We start from the raw sequence: 12,334 nt of genomic DNA on the forward strand, positions 1-12,334 counted from the left end.
TAAGTGAAAACAATGGATCAATATCAGTGAACTTCAATCTCCAATTTAAGGCTGATATTTATGAGGAGTTAAATTTGTCTATAACTATCAGGCAAACTACTGGCTATCAGACAAACTATTGGTTATTAGACAGACAAACTACTGGTTTGAATTAAGACCTCAGCTTATTGGGTTGGTTCCAATAATATAATTATCACGGAAGGAGGAGCCAACATCACGATGATACAGACGTGTGGTCTCGATGCTCCAAGACCGCAGCTGATACTTTTACCACTGGGAGGTCCAATTGGACCTAAACCTTCCCGAAGAGACAGTGAACAGGAAGAATATGTCTTGCTGACCTCAGGGACATTGCAAAGTCCCTGATCGATGCAAGAGAAGTTCTTCAAGCCGGTGACAAAAAATCCAGCCAAGGTTGACGAAGTTGGGGCGGCTCCAAAACAGGAGGATACGGAAAGGGAAAGTGTTTCCAGCTGGTGAGGAACTTTTACTGTTTTAAAAAGAGACTGCCTATAAAAAACTTAAAATTAATTTAAATTGGAGAACAGAAGAATCAAGCAGCGGAATTAAATTGGGAATGGTTTTGGACAGTGGTTATCTTACTTTTTAAATGCTATCTTCATGGATGTAATTTATGCAAGCCTTTTAAAATGAATGGATTAAGTGTTCTTCTATTTTTTCTTTTATTATTCTCTGTAACCTATGGTTTAAAATTTTCCTCTTTAATTACTGTGGGTGTTCTTCTAACCCATTTAAAAATTGGACTCTTTTTTTTTAACTTGAAATACAAAAAAGATACAAAAAGAAATAAGGAAATTTGCAAAAATAACACTGCTACTCAGAGGCTGGAAGGTTTGTGTTTTGGAAATGGAACTCCTTTTTTTCTTAACTGGTTGTTTTGGCTTGGCACTACAAGGTCTCATTGCTTGGTTATAGAGAGTGATAAGAAGGGAAGCATACAGATGTCCCTTTGAAGTATATCTTCAACCAGAGAAAAGTGAAAACAAAACATTTTTTATTAACTTTCCAAGCTAGAGCAGCTGTGTTTGTTAGCTGGAGAGAGTGGCACAATTTCAAAAGTAAACAGAAATTTTAAGCTTGCAAAAGATATTTTCAGAAATACAGAAATTATCAAATATATATGAGAGGATAGAGAAGCTGGAAGACTTAGCGCATATAACAGCAAAATATGGTGAAGAAGTTGAAGATGTTTATCAAATGCAAAACGTGATTAAAACCCAAAAAATCGAAGTGGAAAATGAATATTTGCTGATATTTATGGTGATTGGTTTGTCTCTGAAAATGGAAAGAGTGGAATACTGAAAGAGGAATTAAATGGAGGGGAAATTTATCCCAGAGGGAAAGATACAGAAGAAGAAAAAAACAAAGAATCTATGGATTTAAAGAGAGAAATTTTATTAGCAATAGCATTGATAACACTACTGACAATCAAAGATAAGCTGACTAAGGAAACAGAAGAAGGGAATCTAGATTACATGAGAGATCTTATAAGCAAGGAGTTCCTAAGAGGAGTCCATACAAAGTTGATTAAGGAAATATTTAGAGGACTGGCACCATAAATGACAGAAGATATGAGACTATTTTGCTATTGGAAAGATACAGGTTGATAAATGGAAGAATATAATTTAAAACTAGTTAAACTTAGTGAAATTTACTGACAATAGATATAGTTTAAATAAATAATTGATAATGTTACTAATGTATACAGTGTGTAGTGTTATGATGAGTATAATTGGATATGAATATTTAATGGTACCTATGTAAGGAAGATTAGAAATCCCTTTGGATTATATATAAAGGTTAATAAAAAAGAATCAAGTTAGATACAGTTAAAGTTTTGATTATTGGGGGGGAAATGTTATGATACAGAATATAGTCAAATAAAGGAGGGATAAGAATAACAATTCTTTAGCTTTGCAATGCCAAAACAGTTGGGCCGTCTGAGTAGGATGCCATCGGGCAAGCCCACCATAAAAAGGTCTTCTGGGTACATCAAGAATTTGGAGTACGGGACTTTGATAGACTCAGAAATTCCTATGGCTTTTGCATATCTTGCATTAAATAAAATTTCTACTTGTTTTCTCAAGTGACTTAAAACATCACTGACACCATCTTTCCCTTCCATTTGTGCTTGTCGTCATGCTGCATATGTATATATAGATATGGGTATAACATAAGGAAACTGGATGTAAATTTTAAACAGTGATTGGAAAGGAGGATTAGAAAACTTTGTTATTAAATATTATGGATGTTTAGCTAGAATAGGACATACGGATTTAGTTTTGGAGGATTTTAGAAATAGTAATTGAAAGGCCAGTATGTGGTTATGTATTAAATTTTGGTATATTTTATGATGAAGGATGCATAAACAATTATAGTCAAATGAAAATGGAGATATGATGGTAACATGTATAAATATTTGAGTTAAAATGCTTGAGTGAATATGAATTATGTTTGTTGACTGTGGAAGAGATGCACGAAAATCTTTTTGTAACCAACTGATACACTTTCTATAGCATGTAAAGAAGGATGTTGTGTTTGTTTTAAATTAAAAATTAAAAAAATATTAAAATAATAATAATTACCACAAGCAGCTGTGGGACACTTTGATCATTGCATGATTCACCTTGTACCTGCTTCGTAAAAGCATGAAACCAACAATTAAATCAGTGTGGACTTGGACTGATGAGGCAAAGCTAAAGCTACAGACTTGCTTTGACTGCATTGACTGGAATGTTTTCGGAGATATCTCTGGTGAACTCACAGATACTGTAACATCATAGGTCAGTTTTTGTGAAGACCTATGTGTGCCTATCAGAAAACTGAGAATATACAGTAACAATAAACCTTGGTTCACAGCTAAACCTAAACAGCGTTCCAAAGAGGAAGCCTACAGAAAATGTGATAGTGCTGTACAATCAGGCCAGAAACATATTAACAAAGGAGATCACAGCAGCAAAAAGAAACTACTCTGAAAGCTAAGGAATCAGTTCTCAACAAATGAACCAGCAAACACGTGGAAAACTCTTAAAAATATCACTGGTTACAGTAAACCTTCCCAAGCTGTAGGAAATCAATAACTGGCAGATGGCCTGAATGTGTTTTACTGTAGGTTTGAGAGAAAACTACTGCCACCCATCTCCACAATCCCCATCTCAGACAACAACAGCTAAGCCTACCCTATTCCATTGGGCCCACCACCTCTGGTGATTACAGAGAATGAGGTGCAAAGCTATTTCACAGACAAAAGCCAGGAAAAAACACCAGGTCCAGATTAGATAACTCCTTCTTGCTTAAAAATCTATGCTGACCAACTGGCCCCCATCTTCACCCAGATCTTTAATAAATCACTAGAGATGTGCTATGTTCCTTCTTGCTTCAAATGCTCTAGTATCATCCCAGTGCCGAAGAAACCTTCCATCAAGAAACGGAATGACTTCAGACTGGTTGCTCTAACATTTGTAGTTATGAAAAACCTTTGAAAGACTAGTGCTTGGCCACCTGAGAATCACCACAGACCCACTTAGACCCCTTGCAATTTGCCTACTGAGCAAATAGGTCAACAGATAATGCTGTTAATATGACTCTGCACTACATCCTACAACATCTTGAATCTCCAAAGACCTATGCAAGGATCCTCTTTGTAGACTTCAGCTCAGCATTCAATACCATCATTCCAGATATTCTTCTAACTAAACTAAATCAGCCAGCTGTACCTGACCACACTTGCAAATGATCATAACCTTCCTAACAGACAGGAAGCTGCAGGTGAAGCTAGGCAAAATCAGATCAGATACCTGTATAATTAGCACAGGAGACCCCCAGGACTGTGTGCTCTCTCCACTTCTCTCTATATAACAATGACTGCATCTCAAAATATGCTCTGTTAAAATACTGAAGTTTGCAGATGATACAACAGTGATTGGTCTCATTCAAGACAATGATGAATCTGCATAGAGGCAGGAGGTTGAACAATTAGCCTTCTGGTGCAGCCAGAACAATCTTGAACTGAATACACTCAAAACTGTAGAAATTGTGGTGGATTTTAGAAGAAAACCTCCTATACTACCAACTCTTACAATAGTAGACAACATAGTATCAACAGTAGAGACCTTCAAGTTTCTAGGTTCAATCATATCTCAAGACTTAAAATGGACACATAACTTCAAAAACATCATTAAAAAAGCACAGCAAACAATGTTCTTTTTGCACCAACTCAGAAAGCTCAAACTGCTCAAAGAGCTGCTAATTCAGTTCTATAGAGGAATTATTGAATCTGTCATCTGCACCTCCGTAACTGTCTGGTTTGGCTCTGCAACCATACAAGAGAAACATCGACTTAAACGGATAATTAGAACTGCAGAAAAAAAAATTGCTACCAATCTGCCTTCCATTGAGGACCTGTATACTGCATGAATCAAAAAGAGGGCTGTGAAAATACCTACACATCCTGGACATTAATTGTTTCAACTTCTACCGTCAAAACAACATTATAGGGCACTGCACACCAGAACAACTAGATAGAAGGACAGTTTTCCCTGAATGCCATCACTCTGCTTAACAACTAATTCCCACAACACTGTCAATAATTTACCAAGAATGTATTACTATTATTCTTCTCTTCCTTCCCCACTATATCTCCCCACTTACACCTATAACCATGTTGCTTGTATCTTTCAATTTATATTGTTTTTATTGTTTCCTAGTACAAGTTAATAGCTTATTAATAACCTAGACTATCATTAAGTGTTGTATCTTTTCACTTGATGAATGTATTTTTATTCTCTTTATGTACACTCCTTATGAACACTGAGAGCATATGCACCAAAGACAAATTCCTTGTGTGTCCAATCACACTTGGTCAATAAAGAATTTATTCTTTTCTATAAGATATCTATTCTATAAGATAAGGTCTTAATTCAAGTCAATAGTTTACATAAAGAAATTTACATTCAGGTCTTTACTTTGCATTATTCTAGTTCAAAACAAAGAAGGATATGCTTCTGGCCTCCTGTGTTATCACTAAACTTTGATTTGAACTGCTTCAATGTATACAGAGGAAGAAACATTAAGATTTTTTGTCAATTAGGCCATATGTATATAAACCTTTACTTAGATATGATATAAAGAGAGAACAAAAAAAATGTATGATAAATTGGATGATAACTCTAAAGAAACAATGCCAACATAACCTAGGAGAAGATCTGTGGAACATATCTACAAAATTTACTCTGAACTATCATTTGCCTGGAAATGCCATGAAATAAAAGGAACATTCTATATAAAAGGGACATGGTGGCTCCGTGACTAAGACGCTGAGCCTGTCGATCAGAAAGGTTGGCAGTTCAGTGGTTTGAATCCCTAGCACTGCGTAATGGAGTGAGCTCCCATTACTTGTCCCAGCTTCTGCCAACCACCTTTGGAACCACCTTTGGTGGGAAGGTAACAGCGTTCCAGGCACCTTCTGCATTTAGTCATGCTGGCTACATGACCATGGAGATGGCTTTGAAATGGAGACGAGCACTGCCCCCTAGAGTTGGAAATGACTAGCCTTATTATTTTTAATCTTACTTAGTAAGATTTTAAAAAAAGATTTGGGACTCTGAAAAGAAACTAAATGGGTCTGCAGAGACCTTAGATTCTTTTGGAAATGAAAATGTAAATGGTGTTTTCTCTGTCCCAAACCAAGAAGCATAAATGATTGCTTCCTTCTGACCCTCTGGCGCTCAGCCCACAACTCTCCATGCTCCTCAAGGCCTGGTTTGCTGAGAGGGGGAGCAGCCTTGATGTCTCTGCTCCCCCTCCCAGTCCCAGCCATCACTGGTCAGCTTCCTCAAAGATGGTAGTTCATGTCCCGAGATGCCGAACAGTGAACAGCTGCGAGAGCCAGACCAAGTCTGCTGCCGACTCGCCAATGGGGGTGCTTTTTCCACACCAATCGCTTCCCCCCCACCTTGCTGGATTTTTGTGCTTGGTGCTCACCTGGGAAGGGGAGCACTTCTCCATGCCACCTCCTTCTTTCTCTTGGTTTCATCAACGGGGGAGGAGGAAGGCCAAGCTTGAGGGATGGCAACTAAGGCGGAATGCTGTTGCTGCACAAAGGCAAGTGCAGAGGCGCTTCGCTCCTGCACCAAGGCTCCGCCTATCACCACTGCTGCAACAGTGCAACAACTCTTTCATCCCTCTGCCATGACAGGGCCACAGGAAGTTGCACCAGAGGGGTGAAAGAGATGCATGTGATTCTGGGGCTGCGGGTTGCCGACATCTGGTCTAAATGGATTAGCTAAGGAAGGAAAATTAAGTGTAATTATGTAAATATGTATATATGTCCCTAAGCTATACCTATAATTCCAATGCAATGGGGATCCAATCTAAACCTAGGTTACTGCATCCAATATCCAACAGACTAGCGGCTTTGTATAAAACAAAGCCATCACAGTCAATCTATATTTTTCATTAATTGATTTTGCACATCATGCTAAACAAGGGGTGTCAAACTCAAGGCTACAGGTTGCATCTGTTCTGCGTGGCTGTTCTGGAAATGGAAAGGGGCCGGCCCACATTACTTCAGCCCAGCCCACGCCATTCCAGCCAATGTGCATTAGCACAGGCAGGCACCTGCATGCGCATCACAATGGGATGGGCCGTGTCTGAGGGCATGTGTGCATGTATGCCAGCCAGAATGGAATGGGCCAGGCCGAAGTGATGCATGTGCCCGCCTCCTCCTGTGCACATATGGACCCACCTGAATGGGATGGGCAGAACCAAAGTGATGTGCTGGTCCCTTACCATTTCCAGGACAGCCTCACTTATCAGCCTTTCAGGTGTGTGTGTGGGGGGGAGGGAAGGTGCTTGGCATCAGGGAGTTTGCACCTGGTCCCCCCAAGAAACAGTCATGGCAGAGGAGGCAAGTGAGGTGGACCACCAGACGTGCCTGCTCCATCTCATGTGACTGGGACAGGGCAGATGGCTGCCTGGCACATCCAGCAGGCCAGATCATGTGCCTCTCCCCTGTGCCCCTGCCTCTGGCTACTACTGTTGCTGCAGGCGAAGACAAGGTGAAGAGGATGTGGAGCAGCTGCTGCCTACTCTCTCTTTCGGCTTGCAGTTGGCCCACATGTGGACTGTGTTCCCCTTGCGTACCAGACGCACCTTGGCACCACTGAGGCTACCTGAAGCTCATGCAGATCCATTAGGCTGTTGCTGTTGCTGTCCAGAGCACCAGGCCTGCCGAAGCCAAAGGAGGTGAAGTGGCCAGCTAGAAAGACTTGAGTAGAGGTAGTAATTCCCATTCCCAGCAGGTAAAAGGTGGCCACTGCAAGCAGGGAAAGCTCGATCCCCAGTGACGTCACCCAAGTCCAGCCAGGATTGCATGCTGGTAGCCTTTTGCATCTCTGCTGTGCCTGGCAGCCAGGGCTCCAATGGGAATCTGGCTTTCCCCATTTTTTTTGCCTGTGTTTTAGTACATCTACTCACCTTTTCTAGTTGGCTGCTTCACCTTTGTGGTGGGGGAGTCTGCAAGCGGGGGCAGAGTTGCCACTCAGGAGCTGCCATGGGTAGAGACCCTCGATGACACACCTCCTTCACCAAGACTGCTAAGCAAGGAGAGCTGAGCCCTGCACTGTGAGGCAGAAGCTCCAGACCGCTTTTGAGGCCCTGCCCAACTGACACAGCTCCTTCAGATGGAGCCCCCAAGGCTGTGGTCCGTTTCCTCGACTGAAGGCAGTCTTTGGTCTTGCAGCCCCTGCTGCTAGATCTCGATTCTGAGCTGAGGATTGCAGCCAAATTCCCCACTCAGCCAGCATTCCTGAAAGGAAGAGGTGGCTCAGGGGGGCTTCCCTGGGCTTCCCTCCACGTGAGCCGATGAGTCAGAAGGGTGCTGCTTTAACTAGCTCCTGGGGCTCAAAGGCCCTCTTACTTCAAACTTGGGATGGGCGCCACTTCCTACCCCACCCCTCGCCATGCTTCAGTGAAGCCCTGCCGAGTGCCACATATTGGGTCTGGTAGCAGGCGGGGAAGTGCTGTGCCTTCCCCATCTTCTTGTCTGCTGGCAAAGTGCCCCTCTCATGCCCCTTTCACTGTGGGCCGCTGCAGTCAGGTGCTTGAGGGGAATATGCTCCCTGCACAGACCAAGGGCAAGACCGGTCAGGGGCTGAAGAGAAGATGACCAGTGGCGATCTGTTCTCCAACAGCAAGCCAAAACAGACACTGGGATGGAGTTAGTGAGTCCAGCAGTCTGCATCACGTTCATCCCCTACTGCCTCTGCTTGCTGTTTGAATGGCCAGCCCAGTGTTGGCAGTGGGTTCCAGAGCCGTAGTTCCATCGGAGTGGTGGTGGTGGCAGGCTTTCATCTGCAGGCAGAAATCATTCCCCCTGCACACAAAGGGCAGTGAGGGCACAGTGGCCGATGGGCTTCTGGCTGTAGTTGCCCAGCCCCCCTGCCTTGCCTCACGTCATCCTGTGGGATGAGCCTCCCTCCCATCCATCACCTCACCCACCGGAGACCCCTGGATTCCCTCCCCAATCCCACCCGAATCTACAGACACCACCCAATGCCAAGTGATGTCAAATGGGCCATGCCCCTGCCTTGTCCAGTCAGTTGCAACCACTCTGGCCATGCCCCTTCCCCAACCATGCCCTGAGCGCATGGATGACAACTACAGTACTGATCTGGCCTTCAATAAAATTGAGTTTGACATCCCTGTGCTAAACCAAACACAAGCATATAATATTATTGCTTAGTACTACAAATGAATGAGGCAAAGTATTTTTTTGTAGGATCACATTAGAGCAGAAAACAAATTGGAACCAAAATATTACTGACCTATATTCTAATCTATTAGTCATTATGCTTTGTGCTCAGTTGTTACAAGCATTACAATGGACAGAAATCAATCAATGACATTTGTTTTTCCATTGAGTTTTCATTAATTGAAATGTTTGGTATGTGTATGCATATTCATTCATTCTAGCATTTTCATTTTGTTCTTAGTTTTCCTCAATTTTCATTAATATGAAGATTTATTTTTCATATATATTTATTTATGTTTTATCAATGAGAATAAAATACAAAAAAGAAAAAATATCAGAAAAAATACACCCGACAGTAGCAGCAAAAGAAAGAAAAAAATGTGTAAAAAAAAGGGTGGTGGGTGGGGAAAAAATTTCTGGTAATTTTCCTCTCTGTTAGAGGCACCAAAATAATCCATAAGAGAACAGACTAAAATGGGAAACAAAATGAAATAAAATAGACCAATGGTACACTTAATTAAAATAAATATGCATTGAGAGGTGGGTCTTGATGTCGTGATGACACGACATGCAATCTTGGAGGCTCCAGGATTGCTGTCGATATCTCTGTTGCTGGACGGTCCTTTTTTGATCTAAACCATTCTGAAGGAATGGTGATAGAGAAGAGCATGTCCTGCTGATCTCAGGGACATCTCAAAGTCCCTGATCGATGCAGAGGAAAGCTCTTTTTGCCAACTACGAGAGAAGCAGTCAAAATGGCTGCAGAAGGTTGGGATAGTCCCCTGAAATGGAAGCAGAACAGGAGAGACAGTGTGTAGAAATGGTGAGAAGAATCCTTATTATTAGAGACGAGAAAACCCAAAAGACTTAGTTAAAATAAAATTGAAGACAGAAGGAAGTAAGCGGCAAATTAATCCTGGTTTAAAACTATCGTGTTAAAAGAGCCAAGGTGGCGCAGTGGTTAAATGCAGCACTGCAGGCTACTGCTAGATCAGCAGGTCAGCGGTTCAAATCTCACCAGCTCAGGGTTGACTCAGCCTTCCATCCTTCCGAGGTGGGTAAAATGAGGACCCAGATTGTTGGGGGCAATATGCTGACTCTCTGTAAACCGCTTAGAGAGGCCTGAAAGGCCTATGAAGCGGTATATAAGTCTACTGCTATTGCTATTGCTATTGCTATCTTTTTCACTTTAATTTTGTTTGTTTTCTATGGGTGGACTTTTCACAAATGCCTATTACTTTTAAATTGGACTGGTCTTTTTTTTCCTTCTTCCTCTATACTTCTTCCATTTTTTGTATTTGTGGATTAAAAGTATCTTTCCTCGCAAGGCTCACGAGGCTCGGCAGGATCGTAATCTTTAAACATTTTTTTCTTTTGTTCCGGAGTTCGGAGCTTAGAAAGAGAGGCAAAAACAGAGGAAAAGAATTTAACACTGCCATCTAGAGGTTAGAGGCTTGGCAACATCTGATAATACAAAGCTATTTGCTTTGTTTACTGAAAGGGTCAGTGGCTATACAGGTGTTTCTTTGAAGGAAAGAGAAAGCTTTGACCTGAAAAACTTTACTGAATTTGTTTGAAACCTAGCAAAAGCTTTGGATGTTTTAGTGGCAGTGTCTATAACCTGTAAAAATGACCCAATATGAAGAAGAAGAAAAGGGACTAACATTGCAAAGAATTATGCTAGAAATTCAAAAAGTCTTAATAATCACAGAGATAATTGAAAAGAGACTTGAAATTATAGATCAAAATACAGAAAGTATGAAGGGAAGAGTTGAGAATACTTATAAAACAATGCTGAAATTTGAGGACAGAGTTCAAAAAAACACAGAGACATATGAAAGTGATAAGAAAATTGTTGACACTGACAACAAATCGAGAGTGGAGGGAAATGATAAGTGCGAAATATGGAAAGGAGAGATTGATGATCTAGAACTCTATCTCAGATGTCAAAATATAGATGAAGAAAGGAGAGAAAATTTGGCAGAAACAATGAAAGTAATTTCGGCAGAAGCACCAGCGATAACAAAAGTCAAGCTGATGAAAGGAACAGATAGAGGGTTTCGAATCTTTATAAGATATGCAATGAATAACAAGTTGTCAAGAGAAGTCCACATAAGGGCTTCCGGGGAGTGGCCTGTCGCCGGTCGGCAGCTTAACAGAGCTGCCCCCAGAATTCAGGTTCGTTATCTACTCAATATCAAGAAGTTAACACTTTTTTCAGACAAGAAAAAAGCAGTGAGGAATCTCAGCTGGTAAGAATCTTCTTTGAAGTTCACAGTTTGTTTTTTTGTGAGCTGTGGACGGAGGGGGAGGATCAACCCAAAGCTGAGTCATTCAACTCCGACCTGAACTTCGCAGCTGTTATTCACAGCACAAGACAGGACCCCTCCCCCTTAGGACTATCTTTAGAAAAGAGACTATTAAAAATCAATACGAGCAAAGACCAACTTGTGAACTTTAAAACCTTTCTCTATCTGAAATACCAGCTTCAATGTTATAAAAACCTCTTTTGTTTAATTGTCTTCAAAATGTTAACTCATGGGCGGCAAAACAAAGGCAACTTCCCCGAGACGTGGTAATATACTTTGTTACAAGAGAATCTAGAAATATAATACTACAAGAGTCTTACAATACTAAGCTTCAAATTGCTGGACAGGACCTGATTGTTTTGAAAGAAATACCACCTCAGATGCTGAGAGCCAGAAGAGATTATGCTTTTCTGGTGGAAGAGCTCAGAAAGCGTCAGATACAGTACAGATGGGATGCCCCATTCGGTATTATAGTTACAATGGACAAACAAAGATATCGTCTCAGCTCTGTATGGAAAGCTCGTGATTTCTATCATAGGATTCTGAAGATGGGATACCCTGAACCTTCGGGATATGGTGAAAAACCACGAGACGAACAAGATAAACAGCAAACCACACTACCATCAGATAAAATGTATCATCTCCCTCTTCCGGAAGGGCAAGGAGTCAAGGAAAAAAGATCCAACCGTAAGACCACCAGACAAACGGATAAACAAGCTACTATGCAACAATCTCAACAATCGTTGGCCATTGATCAAGGAGCTACTGCAACAAGCTCAGAAGCTGTGGGAGGAGCCAAACCAAAGGTGAGACAGGCCTTGCGGGAGGCTCTAAAAAAGCTTCAGGCAACCAAAAATGACAACTAAGATTTTGACATGGAATGTTAACGGACTGAACTCTCCACAGAAAAGAAAGAAAATATTTCATTATCTCAAACAGTTTAAGAATGACATAATTTGCTTGCAAGAAACTCATATCAAATCAACCGATCAAAAATATTTGTTTAACCCCAAACTGGGCCAACATTTTGCGACCTCAGCCATGGAAAAGAAAAATGGCATAGTAGTATATTTAAGAAAAGACATTAAAGCTGAGCTAATTGAAGCAGATCCCTTTGGAAGATATATTGCATTAGATTTAATCTTAGAAGGGAAAAAGACGTTACTTTTGGGAATTTATGCTCCTAATCAACAACAAGATGGATTTTATAGAAATCTTCACGCTAAATTAGTACAGTGGGACTTTGAGTCTT

At 41.1% G+C, this 12,334-nt stretch overlaps 1 protein-coding gene across 1 annotated transcript in view; it reads left to right on the top strand.

The window, feature by feature from the left end:
- The window catches only part of ITGA9 (integrin subunit alpha 9), a 584,270-nt gene that overhangs the window by 149,335 nt on the left and 422,601 nt on the right, over nt 1-12,334 (top strand). The window lies entirely within an intron of this gene.

This window comes from Thamnophis sirtalis, unplaced genomic scaffold (genome assembly GCF_051295495.1).
Source record: "Thamnophis sirtalis isolate CommonGarterSnake01/CBP01778 unplaced genomic scaffold, rThaSir2_p1.2 scaffold_4, whole genome shotgun sequence".
In the NCBI taxonomy this organism is placed as follows: domain Eukaryota; kingdom Metazoa; phylum Chordata; class Lepidosauria; order Squamata; family Natricidae; genus Thamnophis; species Thamnophis sirtalis.